We start from the raw sequence: 17,593 nt of genomic DNA, 5'->3' as shown, positions 1-17,593 counted from the left end.
ATACGTCATGAAAGATTGATTGAATTCTTCCAACCAACTGCACAAGTAATCTAATTATAGCAACAAGAAATTCCAACTCAAACTGTAAAAGCCAGCTCAGCAACCCAGCAATTAAGAAGGAAGAAATTATTCTCAAAGTACATCCAAGATAAATGCTTCTGAACAAAAACTTGGGGCCTCCACCTTTGTCAGTAATTAGCATATGGTATGCTAGCTTAAGATTAACAATAATTGCACCATCACACAACCTACTCAAGGTATGCATTTCACCAAGTTTTCCAATGTTGTCATAGTCTTCTTGCCAGTGATAAGAGCGTATATCTGATAAGGTATTACTTGTCTCCAGAAGAATACCGCCAGTCTTTGAATTTCCCAGAGGGAATCGTGTTGATTTTTCATCAGATGATTTGATGGTAAGACCATATTCGAGTGATGGAAGGTAACTTGTAGAATGGCACAAGGAAGTTGATACATTGATTTCATGATCTGAGCACTGAAATGATGGTATTAATGGAGTGTGGTGAGTGTGGTTTTGTAAATCATACAACTCAATAGACAAAATAGCTTTCTTTGTTGCCACAATTTCCAGCTTTTTACCAAACATACTTTCTATTCTTTCCTTATCAGCTCTTTCACTAGTCATGTTGTTAGTCACATCATATTCTATTGGAATATAATCTCCCTTCCTGCCATAAACATGATTACATCCATTGAAACATCTATCATTGGGCCAACATCATTCATAATATTCTGTCAGTGGAGGAAGAGAGCCAAGAATTCCTTAAGATATTTTCAATGTACTTTGACATGATTTAAGGGCTGAAACTGAAGAGTGAGTATTAAGTATGTGACAACAATGAGCAACAAAATGACCCTTATGTGAATTAGGATATGAAGATGGAGGTGAGCCAAGAACTCCAGGTGAAAATTGAGGAAAAAACTTGTACGATTAAACCTTGGACCATTATTGTAATGGAATCGACCTTTACCACATCGCACGACATTAGACAAGTGAGAAGGCATAGAAGATGGCATTGCATACGATTGGTTTTGTCCAGTGAAACTGGTAAGCATAACAGTCATTGGAGGTGCAGATGAATAGGTCATATTTTTGTACAAGCAAGTGACAACACTATGGTTCCTTTTATTACAGATTTGACATGGCTTAGGTGAATCAGTGATTCTGTAAAATACAATTAGCTGCACTATGACCTTGTTGTGCACATAATTGGCAAGTGATTGTAGAATAAGAAGCTCCATTGCTAAACTGTGAAGTGAAATCATGTACAAAACATTTAGTATTAGAATACCCTTGGCCTTAATTATATTGAAACTTGCATGTGCCCTTTGATTTTGAGTAAAATGATTGATCGTGTCCATTGCCTCCAGGACTAGCATGAAAACTAGAATGACCATTGCCTTGAAAACCTAAATTTTGTGTATAGCCATTTGATGCAGATGATCCATGACCATAATTTGCAGTTATTGAGTCTTTGGAACCCTGTCTTTGATCCTGTGCCACCATAGCAGAGATGAATGGTATTGAGGAATTGTTTTTAACAAAAGCTTTCTCTGCAAGCAATTGGGATCGAAAATCTTTGAGAGAAATAACATTTTCTCTGCCACGGATCACATATCTAAAGGTGTTGTACTCGAATGGCAAGCCATTAAGAGCAAGAATAACAATGTCCTCATCTGCAAATGTGACTCCAGTACTAGCAAGAAAATCTCTTGCTTCCTTGATTTTTTGCAGGTACTGAGTCACATAATCAGTGCCTTTCTTGATGGTATAAAGATTTGATTTCATTTGAAAGATTGCAGTCCTACTCACGATGGAGAATTGTTCTTGAAGCCTAACCCATAAATCCCTTGCACTTGTGCTACCAATAGCACAAGAAATTGCAGAAGATGATAGGGTTGCAGTAATGAGATGCATAAGTACCCTATCATGCATTTTCCAGACCTTGTATTCATCTGTCTCGGTTCTTGAAGATGAGACACTAGTCATTACCTTAGAATCTCTATAACAAGTAGAAGGAAATTGGGAAGGACACATATTTGTGCCATCAACAAACCCTATAATCTCATGACCTTCAAGCATCAATTGCATTTGAAAGTGCCATTGAAGGTAGTTGGTCTCATCCAACTTGAGTGAAACCGATGTTGAAATAGATGAAATTAACCCCGTAATCGGTGATTACAAGATCTGCAATTGACTCGCAGTAACCATGTTGATCAGTTTTCTTAGTGAACTTAAGACAAACACTTGGTGTGCAAGAACTTGCAGAAAACAGATGGCAAAAATGGGTAAGAATCACAACCCAAAAATTCAGAAAAGAAATCACAGAAAGATCGTAGAAGAAAAAAAATAGGTAACAAAAACAAAGAATTAAGGATCGAAAAAGCTTGCAACGAAGCTTATCAAATAACCAGTGATCGGTGATTGCAAGATTTGAAGTTGATTCGCAGTTACCATTTCGGAAAATTGTAGAGAAATCTGCTTGAGGAAAAATACTCAAACACCTTGTGTGCACAAACTTTCAAAGTGAAGAATGAAGAACTAGGTAATCTTGATACACCCACCAGACATAAGAAGAAAAAATTTCGTGTAGCGGAAGCAAAAGAAATGATCGAAGAAGTTGATCAAGCTTTAACGGCGATTGATACCATGTTAACCAAGTATCTCAGTTTATATGAATGTAGAGAGAGAGAGAAAGAGAGAGACAGAGACAGAGAAAGAGAAAGATAGATAGAGAAATATGATTGAATTGATATCTTGCTTAATGAAGAAGCTATTACAATAGAGAGTATTTATAGTCCTAGTTAACCAACTCTTCTAACAGATATAACAAACAAACTAATTTGTTTACAGGTGGCATCATCTTAGCCTTACAATCTTATACTTCTAACATGGCTTAGGACATCAATATTCGAGTTCGAGGTGGTGCACATATAGATAGATGATGGCTCAATTGGCCGGTAGACAGAGGTGGTGAAATTAAAGACAATATATTTGCAATGGGTGCAATCTAGAAAAGGGTTGGAAGCGTGTGGGCCCCAACAAGTGGTATTAGAGTCATTAGTTCAGCTTGGAGCAGTTGGAACATCATCAATATTCGAGTTTGAGGTGGAGCACATATAGTACAGATGGTGGCTCAATTTCCTAATAGATGGAGTTGGTGAAGTTGGGGACAATTCATAGCTCAACAAGTGTATTTTGGTATGGTCGGCTTTATAGCTAATTATTCTGATAATGTCAGCCAACACGTTGTATTGAATTAATTAGTAACATTATGTCACAGTGTGTCCGTTACACTTTAAAATTCTCTACATGACCATCATGTAAACCTTATATCTAATGCATTTATCGTTACATTATAATACTTAAAAGAATAAACAAATGAGCACACACTTTGTTCGTCACCAATATCCTCGGCAGGAGCAGGATCCTTTCTTGAAATGATGAAATCGACATGAGTCTCTCAATATGAGTTCATGCTCAACAATCATGGAGATGTACATAATGGCATTGTGGCAATCACCTCAGACGCGTAAATTCTTGGTGATCCGGATAGGTTGGCCTGGCCGTTTAGTTAGGATAGCATAGGCCAGAGCCAACTTTTCACTATGCTTGGAAAGAATCTCCTCCCCTCATCATCACGTCGTGGAGTGCAAAACTTCTCTTGGGAACATATCCCATGTCTTTGATGTGTTTAATCAATTCTGGAAGTTTCTAATATATTTCTTGAGATGGAGGCAGATTCTCTGCCCTCCTACTTCTCGTGCCCTCTTGTTTTGTGTGGTCACGGATAAGTCACGTCAACATTTTATATTATTGTTTTTATAGAGATAATAAGACAAAAATGAATAGTAATATAAAATGTTGATGTGGCTTAACCGTGACCATACAAACAGAAGGGCACGGGGGGGGCACGGAAAGTGGGAGGGCAGAGAATCTGCCTCCTTCTTGAGACATTGGATGAGTCATGCTGCCCACAAAGAGCGTTGAGTTGCCTTTCTTTCCTTGCACCCAACTACAACCAGGCCTTTCCTTGGTGCCAGTATTTCTCATTAACAATCGGATTCTGGCCACGTCTTTTCGACGTCTGGCATTAATTGGCATATATGTTTGAAAGCAATGTATATGATCCATCATTCTCTGACTCAGTCTCTGATAACGGTTGCACAACATATTCACCTAGTTCAACGTTTGAATGCGTCCAGCACGCACTGAGCAAGGCCACCCATACAATTGGGGTTCGTTGCATAGGCATGTCTTTGATCAGCTTCAATGTGTCATCCAAACTACCAGCACGACCCAAGAGGTCAACCATACAACCACGGTGTTTCGCCCCAGGAACAACGCCAAAATCCTTGCCCATGCTGTTGAATTACCTCGTTCCTTCATCAACCATTCCAGAATGGCAGCAGGCATAGAGGACAAAGACAAAAGTTACACCATCAGGCACCAGCCCCACTCTCTTCATCCGATAAAAAATCTGCGAGGCTTCTTCACCACGACCGTGCATTCCATAACCCGTCATAATTAGTGAAGTCCAAGAAACAACATTTCTTTATTGCATGTAATCAAACACAACTCTAGCAGCATCACTGTCTCCGGATTTTGAATGCATATCAATTAACGAGGCAATTGGCCACAAACAACTCCCCGTAATCACACCGATTGCCTAGTATAAAAGCATGAATTTGTTTACTAGACCTCAATGTACCTATACCAGAGGCGTTGAGGGGAAGTGAAAGGTGCAATGGCACAGGGCCTCCAAAAAATTTTGGTATCTTATATTTATATGTAATAATGTTATATATTAAAAATACTTTTATTAGCACTTTAAAATTTTATAGTTGTTGTAAAAGCTGTATGGTGTATGCCCACATCCCACATGCATTTGGAAAAAGGTGAAAAGGATAGTGATATATTTGTTGTTATGTATTATTGTCAAAAGTAGCTATCATATCATCTTTGGATGTTCTCATGGGAGTAGCTCAATAAATAGAGCGATCCGTGTGTTATCAAAACACACACTGTAAAAGAAAGAATCAAAGAAATAATATCAGTATATCTCCCTCCCTCTCTTTATCTGCCATCCTTTGTGTTATAGCTACTAAAGTTATAGTGTGATATTTTGCACCCGTTTCGCTCATGTCTTTAGCAAATGTTATTTCTCTAACTTTTGCCTATGTATAACACGTTATCAGCATGACTCTCTAACAATTTCTCATTTCCCTTCGCCGAAAGAAAAAAATGTTTCCTCCTAGGATTTTACTGTTCTTCTTCTTCCTTTGCCTCACATGCTGGATATACCCTTGTGAAGAACTGTTTGCACCTTGTCTGCTTCTCATTCTCAACTTAACAATTACTTATATATTTGATTTCTTATTTGGTGTAGTTCCTGATTACTAACCCAGTATTTATTTATGTTAATTTTACCGGGAGCAAAGATGGTGCGGTATCATCGCCCATCTTGGACTACAAATTTAATTTTACTGCAATTTTAGGTGGTGCGGTATAATCGTCCACCCTGCATATTTAAATTTTCCTACAGTTTGAGTGGTGTGAAATAATCGCCAATCCTATGTTTACTTCAATGAGAATGGTGCGGTACAATCACCCTTCTCATTAATCATGTAAATCTTGAGCCTGAAGTTTCGAGTGCTTATCATTTTGGCTTGAAGATCAAAATGAAAAATTTGTAAGAACCATAAGTTCTAACACTATATTCCTCCAGGAATACATATTATTTCAAGTTCTTACACATCTCATTTTTCTTTCAGAAAAGAAAATGGCGAACTTGGCAAAGCTTGATTTTGTTGCCTTGGACATTACTGGGAAAAACTACCTTACCTGGGTAGTGGATACCAAGATCCATCTGGGGGCAGGGAATCTTGGAGAAACCATTAGGGAGGAAAACAGTGCATCCTTTCAAGATTAGGCGAAGGCCATGATCTTTATTCTTTGCCACCTTAATGAAGGACTAAAGAGCGAGTACCTAATGGTTGAAGATCTATTAGCTCTCTGGAAGGCATTGAGAAATAGATACAATTACTAGAAAACGATGATTCTTTCAAGAGCTCGTTATGAGTGGACTCACATAAGGATCCATGATTTTAAGTCAGTGGCTGAGTACAATTCTGTGATGTTCATAATTAGCTCCCAAATGAAGCTCTGTGGGGAAATCATGGCTGAGGAAGATATGCTGGAAAAGACTTTTAGCACCTTTCAAGCCTCCAACGTGCTGTTGCAGCAGCAGTAGTATAGAGAACGAGGCTTCACTTAATACAACCAGCTGATATCTGTGTTCCTAGTAGCTAAACAAAACAATGAGCTTCTAATGAAGAATCATCAATCCCGACCTATTGGATCGGCACCATTCCCAGAAGTGCATGCTGCTTCATTTGAAGGGAATACCACATCATCTCATGACAATAATTACAAATGAGGACGTGGCCATAAACGAGGTCGGTGGAACGGGAAAGGCAAGAATCATGGTGTCCAATTTCACAACCAGGTTCTAAGGCATAATTCAGGCCCGAGCTTCAAGAATGCATATTGTCACAAAGGCAAAACTTATATGAACAACGTTCCTAGAAACTCTGAAGGAGCCTGCCATAGGTGTGGTGGCAATGGGCACTCGGTGCGTACCTGTTGTACCCCAAAACATCTGGTAGATCTATCTCAAGCCTCATTCGAGGAGAAGGGTGTTGAGATCAATTTTCTCGACCAGGCTAGACCAATGGATATAACTGATCTAGTGCTCAACTTATCAGGACAGTTGAACACAACCCACCTAGATGCTTCAGACTTCATTATGGAAAGAGGGAATGAAGTGTACCAGTCTAATTGAATCATTTTTGTTTGATGTATCTTTTATTCTGAACTTGTAGTTTAAAACTCGCATTTCAATTTAATAAAAGTGGCATTTCAATTTCCTTTTTATTATGATTAAGTTGTTTTTAACTGTGATCCCTTTTACTCAGAAATCATGAATAAAAACTGTGGTTATTCTCAAAACATGAGAAATAGCGGAGATATTTGTCTTGCAGACAACGCAACCACGCATATAATACATCGTGATCGAAAGTATTTCTCAAGCTTAATGCTTACAAAAGTAAGGGTAACAATAATATCAGGCTAATGAAATGTAATTGAAGGCTTAGGGAAAACCCAGATTATGTTACCAAATGGAACAAAATTGTCCATACAAAATGCGTTGTATGTTACTCGATTTACTCGAAATTTATTAAGTTTCAAAGACATACGTTTAAATGGATACCACATTAAAACGAAAAGTGCAGAAAATGTGGAGTATCTATGCATTACCTCCTGTTTGTACCATACTTGACCAATCCCGAAACTACCGAGCACCGGCCAACGCTATACTGTCAAGGACCCAGAAGAGTTCCCCTCCGACCAGGAGGCCAATCACTACTCGACACGTGTCAAGATTAGAAGCCAATCAGAGCGCAGCACGTGTCAACATCAAGAACCAATCATAACATGACACATGTCAATGTGACAAAGCTACAAGTTTTTCTATAAATAGGGGTCATCCCCCCACAATATTGCCTAATGCCATTTTGTGTTAAATCATTCACAAGAACTCACTAAATTGAGAGCTTGATCCTTTGTACTTGTGTAAGCCCTTCACTACTAATAAGAACTCCTCTACTCCGTGGACGTAGCCAATCTGGGTGAACCACGTACATCCTGTGTTTGCTTATCTGTCTCTATTCATTTACGTACTTATCCTCACTAGTGACCGAAGCAACCAAGCGAAGGTCACAAAACCTGACACTTTCTGTTGTACCAAAGTCTTCGCTGATTTTGTGCATCAACATTTGGCGCCGTCTGTGGGAAACGACACTTATTCCTACTCTCTTCAGCTGTGTCAAGCTGGTTTCTATCATTCGTACACTTTCTTTTGATCAGGCATCCCTCTCCAACATGGGAAGCGAAGGAAGCCACAGCACACAGAATGACACCCCCCTTGCACATAGTGCGAAACAACGAAAGAATGAAGGAAAACGAGTTCTTCTTCAAGCTAAAGTCGATGAGTTGGAAGCTCAGAACAACAAGATAGCAATGAGGAATGAGGTCCTCCAGGAGCAATATGAGAAGCTCTTCGAGACACTCCACGAAGCTAGGCAAGCTCAGACACGCGAGCTTGTTGCCCCCGTGGGAGAGCTTGTTGCCCCCGTAGAAGTCAACCATCAACTGGGTGCCCTCCAACATGGAGGGTCACATGCATTCGACATAGATATCCCTGATAGGGAACAGATTACCCCTCGACTTGATAATCAACATGAGGCTTCTCTTAACCCAGTTGCTTCGACCCGAACCATGAGAAGTGGAGGGAGACACCTCTTTGCTGAAGGGGCAGAAGGATCGAAAGCCGTCTTTCGCGATTGTCGGGATTTCCTGAAGCAACGTCGAGAGAATTCCATCCATATAAGCTCAAAGATTAATGACCCAAGGATTTCTGAGAGACTCGGTCCCCTGCCACGGCCCAAGCCGGCCACCAATTTGGGGAAGGGGCAACAAGTCCTAGAGAGACATGAGGGTACAGGGGACTCAGAGGTGTTCCGACAGACATACCCTGGAAGCCAGTATAGCGAGTCCAGGGAAAAATCACATGCCCTTGATCAAACCTTCCTAATTCCAATAAGAGATGGAGATGTACGAAAGAAAGCTCCAGTGACACATAACTCCGCTCAGGACCCCCTTGTCCTACAACTTCTTGAGGAAGTAAACAAGTTGAAGGCTGAACGTCAGGCTGAAATACCTGACTGGAACCAACCCAGGCCTGGCCCTCTTACAAGGAGGATCCTCAACACCCCCCTTCAAGCAAAGACAAAGCAAAAGCTTGGCTTGCAACTTTATACTGGAAAAGAGGACCCGATTGAGCACCTTAACCTCTTTGAGTCCACCATGGCATACCGGATGCGCACCGACGAAGAGCGATGTCTTCTCTTCCCCTCCACCCTCTCTGGTGGAGCTCTAAATTGGTATTGTCGTCTTACACCTGAGACGGTAGACTCATTTGAGGAATTGAGGAAACTATTTGTTTCCCAACACATTTTCCAAACCGATCGCTTGCACTCTGCAGATGACTTGTACACTATCCGCCAGAAGCCAGACGAGTCATTACGTATGTATGCTGGCCGCTTCAGCCATGAATACTCCCGGTGTGCCGAGGCAGACGACAAGACTGCCCTCAAAGCCTTCACGGCAGGCCTACGTGATTGTTTCTTTAAATACATGATCAATGCCAATACTTGGAAGACTTACTCTGAGGTGATGGCGCAGGCTTATAACCATGCCTCCGCCGAGGCAAAGACATATCAGGAGAAACCCCCTACAACCATCCTTTATCAACAAGTGGGAGGTGGAAGCCAGACTCACCTAAATGAGAAGACCTCGACTTTCCAAACAGCAGTGGCACCTCCCCATGCCTTGCATAATGCTTCACCGAATCAACAGACATATCAATTTCAAGGCAAGAGGAAGGATTTCCATCCTCACCACTCTCCTTTCAGTAAAAAGAGTAAGGGACACTATCCCGATAACCAAGGGTATCGCCACAATAACGCTCGCCCCCAGGCAGTCAATGCAGTGGGTCAAACCCGCGTCAAGATACCCCCTACCCCAAGGTATGAGACATACACGCCCTTGAATGCCACATGCGCGGCCATTTACCCCAGCATAGCTCACCTGATACCAAAGCCAAAGCCGAGGCACCCAGATTACACGCCCCCGAATAACGCGGGCATGTTTTGTTGCTACCATGAGCATAACGGCCATGATAGCGAGAAATGTATCATCCTCCGTGATCGTATTGAAGCTTTGGCACGAGAAGGAAAAATTGATCAATTCCTTCTTCACCCTCAAAGGGATAACCGTAACCAACGCCAGGTGAATGTCATATATTCCATAAGCGGCGGCACACCCATATCTGAATCTTCCAATAGGGCCATGAAAAGCAGTGAACGAACTTTGAGACCTGGCCATCAAGTGTTTCACGTGGAAGACATCAGAGGAGGCAAGTATCAAAAGCCTAACTGGGATCCAATATGTTTCTACCCTGAGGAAGAAAGAGGTATAATCTACCCTCACAATGACCCGCTGATCGTGGAAGCTCACATAGCAAATTTTGATGTGAAACGAATCCTGATAGACACAGGTGCTTCAGTCAATATCATGTTTGCTGAAGCTTTCAAGGCACTTAATGTAGCTGAACACTTGCTAGATCGCTCGATTTCTCCTCTGATAAGCTTCTCTGGCGATATCGTGCAACCTTTAGGGAGTATACACTTACCCTTCACCATTGGTACAGGCCCCTACACAGCTACTATTACCACTAACTTCTTAGTGGTCAATTGCCCGACGACATACAATGTCATCTTTGGGCGCACAGGCATCAATGATCTCAAGGCTATGGTATCCACGCATATGCTGTTGATGAAATTTCCAACCCCCCATGGCAACGGCTACATCATAGGAGATCAGCTTAGTGCACGATCATGTTACAACACTTCAGTCAAACAACAACACATGTCTGTCCCCAAGGAGACTCTCTCTATACATAACCAAGTCGTAAAGACCAGCCTAGATGAAGCGAACTTGGATCTTCCTGATAGCAACAGTCAACCCGACGACCCTCGAGATGACTCTTTCACCCAGCAAGCACAACCCGCTGAAGAGTTAGAGAATGTCTCTATCTCCAAAGACCATCCAGACCGCATGGTGAAGATTGGCACTACTTTGTCACCACCCCTTCGGTTGTCGCTGATCTCCTTTTTGCAAGAGAACGCCGAGGTCTTCGCTTGGTCATATAAAGATATGCCGGGCATCTCTCCCGATATCATCTGTCACCACTTGAGTATTGATCCCAAGACCAAACCAGTAAAACAGAGGCGAAGATCTTATGATGTTGAGCGATACGAGGCGATGAAAGCAGAAGTTGAAAAACTCAAGGACATAGGCTTCGTCCGTGAAGTCAATTACCCAACATGGGTAGCAAATGTTGTCCTTGTTAAGAAAAATCCGACCAAGGAAAGTCTCCTGCTTCAAAAGGTCTTGTGGAGAATGTGTGTCGACTACACCGACCTAAACAAAGGATGCCCGAAGGATAGTTTCCCTCTTCCTCTCATTGATAGACTTATAGACTCTACGGCAGGGTGTGAGCTCTTGAGCTTCATGGACGCTTATTCAGGATACAACCAAATCCTCATGAACCCCTCAGACCAAGAACACACGGCTTTCACTACTGACAGGGGACTGTATTGCTATAAGGTCATGCCTTTCGGCCTAAAGAATGCAGGAGCAACTTATCAGAGACTGGTCAATTCAATGTTCGCCGAACAGATTGGGAAGAGCATGGAAGTTTACGTTGATGATATGCTAGTCAAGAGCAAACATGCTGACCAACACATCACCAACCTATCTGAAACTTTCACCATTCTAAAGAGGTATCGAATGAGGTTGAACCCCAACAAATGTGCCTTCGGCGTGGGCTCTGGCAAATTCTTAGGCTTCATGATTAGCCAACGAGGCATTGAAGCTAACCCTGAAAAGATCAAAGCAATCCTCGACATGAAAGAGCCAATAACTTCAAAAGACATCCAAAGCCTTACTGGCAAGGTGGCAGCCTTAACCAGATTCATCTCTAAGGCCACAGACAGATGTGCTCCTTTCTTCAAAGCACTCAAGGGAAATAAGAAGTACATTACATGGACGGAGGAATGTGCCAAGGCATTCAGGAACCTCAAAGAGTACATGAGTAAAGCCCCTCTGCTCTCCAAACCAGAAGTTGGTGACACTCTCATCATCTATCTATCGGTTTCGGCTTCAGCAGTCAGTTCTGTTCTTATTCGAATGGACAGTGGTGTCGAACGGCCCGTCTACTACGCTAGCAAGGCCCTACAAGATGCGGAGACACGATACTCCAACATTGAGAAATTAGCTCTAGCATTGGTCATGTCTGCTCGGAAACTTCGCCCTTATTTCCAAGCACACGCCATCATCGTGCTTACCAATCACCCTCTTCGACAGATACTCCAGAGTCCTGACACGTCTGGACGAATGATCAAATGGGCGATAGCATTGGGTGAGTTTGACATCTCCTACCAACCAAAACCAGCCGAAAAAGGTCAAGCAGTAGCAGATTTCATCGCCGACTTCACATATCCTGTTGACATTGCTTCTACACCTGAAGCAGTAGCTTCATTACCATCGGAAGCTCAGAAAGTAGAATCAACGACCTCAGCATGGAGTCTGTATGTTGATGGCTCATCCAACCAACAGGGCTGTGGAGCGGGACTAGTCTTGACTACGCCCGACAAAGTAGCAATGGAGTATGCTCTTCGTTTCAAATTCAAGGCATCAAACAATGAGGCCGAGTATGAAGCCCTTCTAGCAGGATTACGTTTGGCCAAACACCTCGGGGTTAAACAAATTGATATTTTCAGTGACTCCCAATTAGTGGTCAACCAGGTTACCAACAACTTTGATGCTAAGGACAGCTCCATGGCAGCATATCTTGCGCAAACACAACTTTTGCTCAAGCACTTCCACTACCAGATCACCCAAGTTCCTCGAGCGGCAAACAGTCATGCAGACGCCTTGGCTCGCCTCGCCTCAGCTGTGGAAGACAAGATTGGAAGAAAAATTCATGTCGAACTGTTGGCAACACCAAGCACCATGGCCGCAGAAGTATGCAACTTACAACAGGGGGATAGTTGGATCACCCCGATCTATAATTTCCTTGCTCATGGCACCCTCCCAAATGATAAAGTCCAGGCTAAGCAAATTCGATACAAGTCTACCCGCTACCTGATCATCAATGATCAACTCTATAAACGAGGTTTTAGCCTGCCATACTTAAGGTGTCTTACGCCTGCCGAGGCGGAAATCGTCCTTCGGGAAATACATGAGGGAGTCTGTGGAGATCATGCTGGATCTCGGTCCCTAGCACACAAGACTTTTCGCCAAGGATATTACTGGCCAACACTCCACCAGGATGCCATCAAAGTATCCCGCTCATGTGACAAATGTCAACGATATGCGACTATTCCTTATTCCCCTCCAGAGCCTCTTACTCCTATGATCAGCCCTTGGCCCTTCGCCCAGTGGGGACTTGATTTGATCGGCCCAATGCCGGCAGGGAAGGGCAAAGTCTGTTACGCAGTCATTGCAGTGGACTACTTCACAAAGTGGGCCGAAGTAGAACCCTTGGCAACCATTACTGAGGCAAAGATAGAAGACTTCGTGTGGAAGAACATCCTTTGTAGATTCGGCATTCCCAATGCGATAGTCACTGACAATGGGCGACAGTTTGACAACAAGAAGTTCAGGTTGTTCTGCTCTAAGTTCAACATCAACTTATGCTTTGCCTCTCCAGCTCATCCCCAGTCTAATGGACAAGTTGAGGCCATCAACAAAATAATCAAGCGCACTTTGAAAACCAGCTTGGACAAAGCTAAAGGCTGTTGGCCAGAATTTGTACCCCAAGTTCTTTGGTCATATCGCACTTCATATCGGACTTCAACATGAGAAACTCCATTCTCACTTGCCTTTGGCACAGAGGCGGTTGTCCCTGTTGAGCTCGAGCAAGCAACATTCCGAGTCCAGAACTACATTCAAAGTGAAAATGACAAACAACTCACCCTCAACTTGGATTTAGTCAAGGAACACAGAAACCAAGCTCACTTGAGGAATGTCGCCTACAAGCAGCGCATCTCCAACTATTATGACTCTAGGGTCAAGCCTCGTTCTTTCAAAATAGGAGACTGGGTCTTAAAGAAAAGATTACTCTGCAACAGAGTCCCGAGTGAAGACACACTTAGTCCAAACTGGGATGGACCGTATGAAGTCATTGGCATCAGTCGCCCTGGCTCTTACACACTTAGAAGCTCCGATGGCAAGACCCTTGGCCATCCATGGAACGCTGATCACTTGAAGTACTACTACAAATAGACTCACGATGTACAAGTGTTGAGCTATAGCCGTTCGGCATCCTATGTAATGAAGGCCATTTGGCAATGAATTCAATAAAGAGGTAATTTAGCCAACTCAGCCCTCACTCTTTTACATTCATAGCAAGCGATGCCGGAACCCTTCTCAATCAGAAAGCAATCCGTCTTCCACAGTCACTACAAAACAAGCAAATGAAGACCGTGTCAAGCGCCAAAAAAAAAAAAAAAAAAAAAAAAAAAAAAAAAAACAGCTTCATCCAAAAAGCTTCACCCGAAAAGCTTCACCTCCAAAGCTTCACCCACAAAGCTTCACCTAAAAAGCTTCACCCAAAAAGCTTCACCTGAAAAGCTTCACCTCCAAAGCTTCACCCACAAAGCTTCACCTAAAAAGCTTCACCCACAAAGCTTCACCCAAAAAAAAAAACTTCACCCGAAAAACTTCACTTAAAAAAGCTTCACCTACAAAGCTTCACCTAAAAAATCTTCACCTAGAAAGCTCCCTCTACATACTTTCATCTACAAAGCTTCACCATCAAAGCTTCACCTCGAAAGCTTCATCTACAAAGCTTCACCATCAAAGCTTCACCTAGAAAGCTTCATCTACAAAGCTTCATCTACAAAGCTTCACCATCAAAGCTTCACCCAGAAAGCTTCATCTACAAAGCTTCAACACCAAAGCTTCACCTACAAAGCTTCAACACAAAACCTTGCTCCAAATCAACAAATTTTGTTCACAAAACCCAAGATGCCCTTGAACTTGTACAAAAACACTTGGGTAAACATAAACATTTTTTGTTTTACACCCACAAGGGCCCAAAATTTTCCTTCTTATTTATTCACTTATATATGTTCCCAAACATATTATAATAGATCCAACAACAAGCCAAAGTCCCAAGTTTCATAATGGACAAAAGTACAAGCAATTCATCAATAATGAAGGTGCTACAAAAATTGGAATCTGCCCCAAAATAGAAATCCAACCCAAGAGACTTTTTCTCTCTCTCCCTCTTCCGCCTCCTTTCATCTATCAAATTTCTGCAATCTCTGCTCTTCTCCAATGGAGCTGAATTTTGGACACCCTATAGTTCTTGAGCATATGAACAACTTTCAAGAAGGAACCATTTCTGTTTGAGCGACGGAAATTAAAGTGTTGAAGCTCCAAACATGACAGTCGGATTCTTGCAGATTTCGAAGCTGCTGTGATGTTTCGAAGATCTGGAAATATTTAACCATTAGTTCATTCTGAATTTTTGATATGTTATGAAAGAGACGATGAGGAACAACTTCAATGAAGAAAGCATGCCGATCTGAACAATAGAAAATGGAGTTTCGAAGCTCACAACAAATCTGACGGGTTGACAGAAAAATAATAACCAGTCATTCATCATACCTGGATTTCTGGAGTTATACTGCTCCGAGGGATCTCAAATTTGGATATGTTGTAGTTCACGAGCTGAGGAACAACTTCAATGAAGAAAGAATACCGATCTGAACAAGAGAAAATGGAGTTTCGAAGCTCACAACAAATCTGACGGGTTGACAGAAAAATAATAACCAGTCATTCATCATACCTGGATTTCTGGAGTTATACTACTCCGAGGGATCTCAAATTTGGATATGTTGTAGTTCACAAGCTGAGGAACAACTTCGATGAAGAAAGTATGTTGATCTGAACAAGAGAAAATGGAGTTTCGAAGCTCACAACAAGTCTGACGGATTAACAGAACATTGATGAACAGTTACTCATCATACTTGAATTTCTGAAGTTGTACTACTCCGATGGATCTCAAATTTGGATATGTTGTAGTTCACAAGATAAGGAAAAACTTTGATGAAGACGACTTTGCAATCTGAGCTATAGAGAAAGGTGTTATCTTGCATCCACTCAGGCTGATTAGTGGAAACGAAAAGCAATTCCACCAAAGAAAAGATGAAAAAGAGAGAAAAGCTACTAATTGCACTTGATCTTGTCTAGTCAATAGCATGCAGCATCAAGCACACAAAAGTTGGAAATATTTTTAGATAAAGCATATACGAATGTGTGACATCGAAACAAGGATTCGTTACTTTGACAACTTAGTAACACGCGAGACACCTCATTCGGCAACTCTCTTCGCCTGAAGACTTGGGGGACTCCCACCATATGCTACTGCACCTTGATACTCGGCAGTCTCACAACCACTCAGTGACTTGGATTTTTCAAGTCTCCAACCGAGAAGTTTTCCTCACTCGGGAAATTAAGGGAACACTACCTCAAACTACATGCTTCACTCACAAAGCTTCAACAATACAGGTTTCAACAAAAGCAAAAATTCAAAGAACTTTATGAAGAAGGCTTTGGTGTATTTAACACAATATGTTGAAATGAAGCAAAGCTTATTTATTAATATTTTCGATAAGCCACAAATATGTACATATACATGAGTCAAAATAAACAAACAAAAGGGAGCCTTCACAAAGGTTGCTTAGGGGAAGTCTCAGCAGTCGGTAGAGCCCCAGAAAGAGAAAGCACCGGAGGGTGGTTATCCGGAGCCTCAGTACTTGACAAAACCCCAGAAGGAGGAGGCATTGGAGGTTCATCATTTGAAGCTTCATTACCAGGTACAGCCCCAGAGGACGAAGGCAATAAATGCCTTTGGAACAAACCCACAAACCGCTGATGATCAAGTAAAACCTTACCATCAGATTCCTTCATCTGGTCAAGCTTCCTCTTCATGTTTGTAGCATAGTCATGGGCGAGCCGGTGCAACTGCTTATTCTCATGCTTGAGCCCTCTAATCTCCTGTTTGAGACTCATCACTTCAGCAGCCAATGATTCAACTTGGCGGGTTCTAGCAAATAGGCGTTGGGCCATATTAGACACAGAACCTGCACACTGAACACTAAGAGCCAGAGAGTCCTTAACAGCCAACTCATCAGACCGTTTGGAAAGTAGTCTGTTATCTTTGGGAGTGAGAAGGTTCCTGGCCACCACTGCAGCGGTCATATCATTCTTCATCACAGAATCCCCAACGGTAAGAGGACCAGTAGGGGATATGAAGGATGGGCGCCATATGTTGTCTGGAGAAGGCGTGGCTGTCTCTTCTCCAAGGTTCAAGTCAAAACGACGGTCGGAGGGTCCAGACATTTTCAAATGTGTTGAAGAAGGAAGAGGTCAGACAAATCAAGATCTTAGAAGTGCAAGAAATGAGCTTCTACTGGTAGAGATTCAAGTGTGCTGTGGAACTTAATGTCAGCCTCTATAAAAATCTGCACTCGACGGAGCTTCAGAAATCGAAGAGGCGTTTGCTTTCTCAAAAGCTGGGCTGCTCAGAGACCACGAGGGCCGATCTCAGAAATCGAAGAGGCGTTTGCTTTCTCAAAAGCTGGGCTGCTCAGAGACCACGAGGGTCGATCTCAGAAATCGAATAAGCACCTGCTTTTTCAGCCTCGTCAGCACCTGTCACATGCACAATCAGCTTTGCGGAAATTACGGGCACTCTGTCGAAGATTTCTGGTGAAGTAGAAAGCACGTGAATCTTACTGTTCAATCACCGCTCTCCATATGCACCATCAACTCCTCGAGTACCACATATAACTTTGTCAAAGATCTCTGACAAAG

The 17,593-nt window shown here is 42.3% G+C and overlaps 1 long non-coding RNA gene across 1 annotated transcript; it reads right to left on the bottom strand.

The window, feature by feature from the left end:
- Positions 1 to 14,872: 14,872 nt before the first annotated feature.
- LOC126600494 (uncharacterized) lies at positions 14,873 to 16,032 on the bottom strand. Its single transcript, XR_007615452.1, has 2 exons — positions 15,564 to 16,032; positions 14,873 to 15,480 (listed from the first exon to the last, which is right to left on the bottom strand). It is a non-coding gene; the product is annotated as an uncharacterized LOC126600494 (long non-coding RNA).
- Positions 16,033 to 17,593: the final 1,561 nt, after the last annotated feature.

Source organism: Malus sylvestris, chromosome 14, assembly GCF_916048215.2.
Source record: "Malus sylvestris chromosome 14, drMalSylv7.2, whole genome shotgun sequence".
NCBI classification, from domain to species: domain Eukaryota; kingdom Viridiplantae; phylum Streptophyta; class Magnoliopsida; order Rosales; family Rosaceae; genus Malus; species Malus sylvestris.
This window is presented reverse-complemented; position numbering and strand designations above follow the sequence as displayed.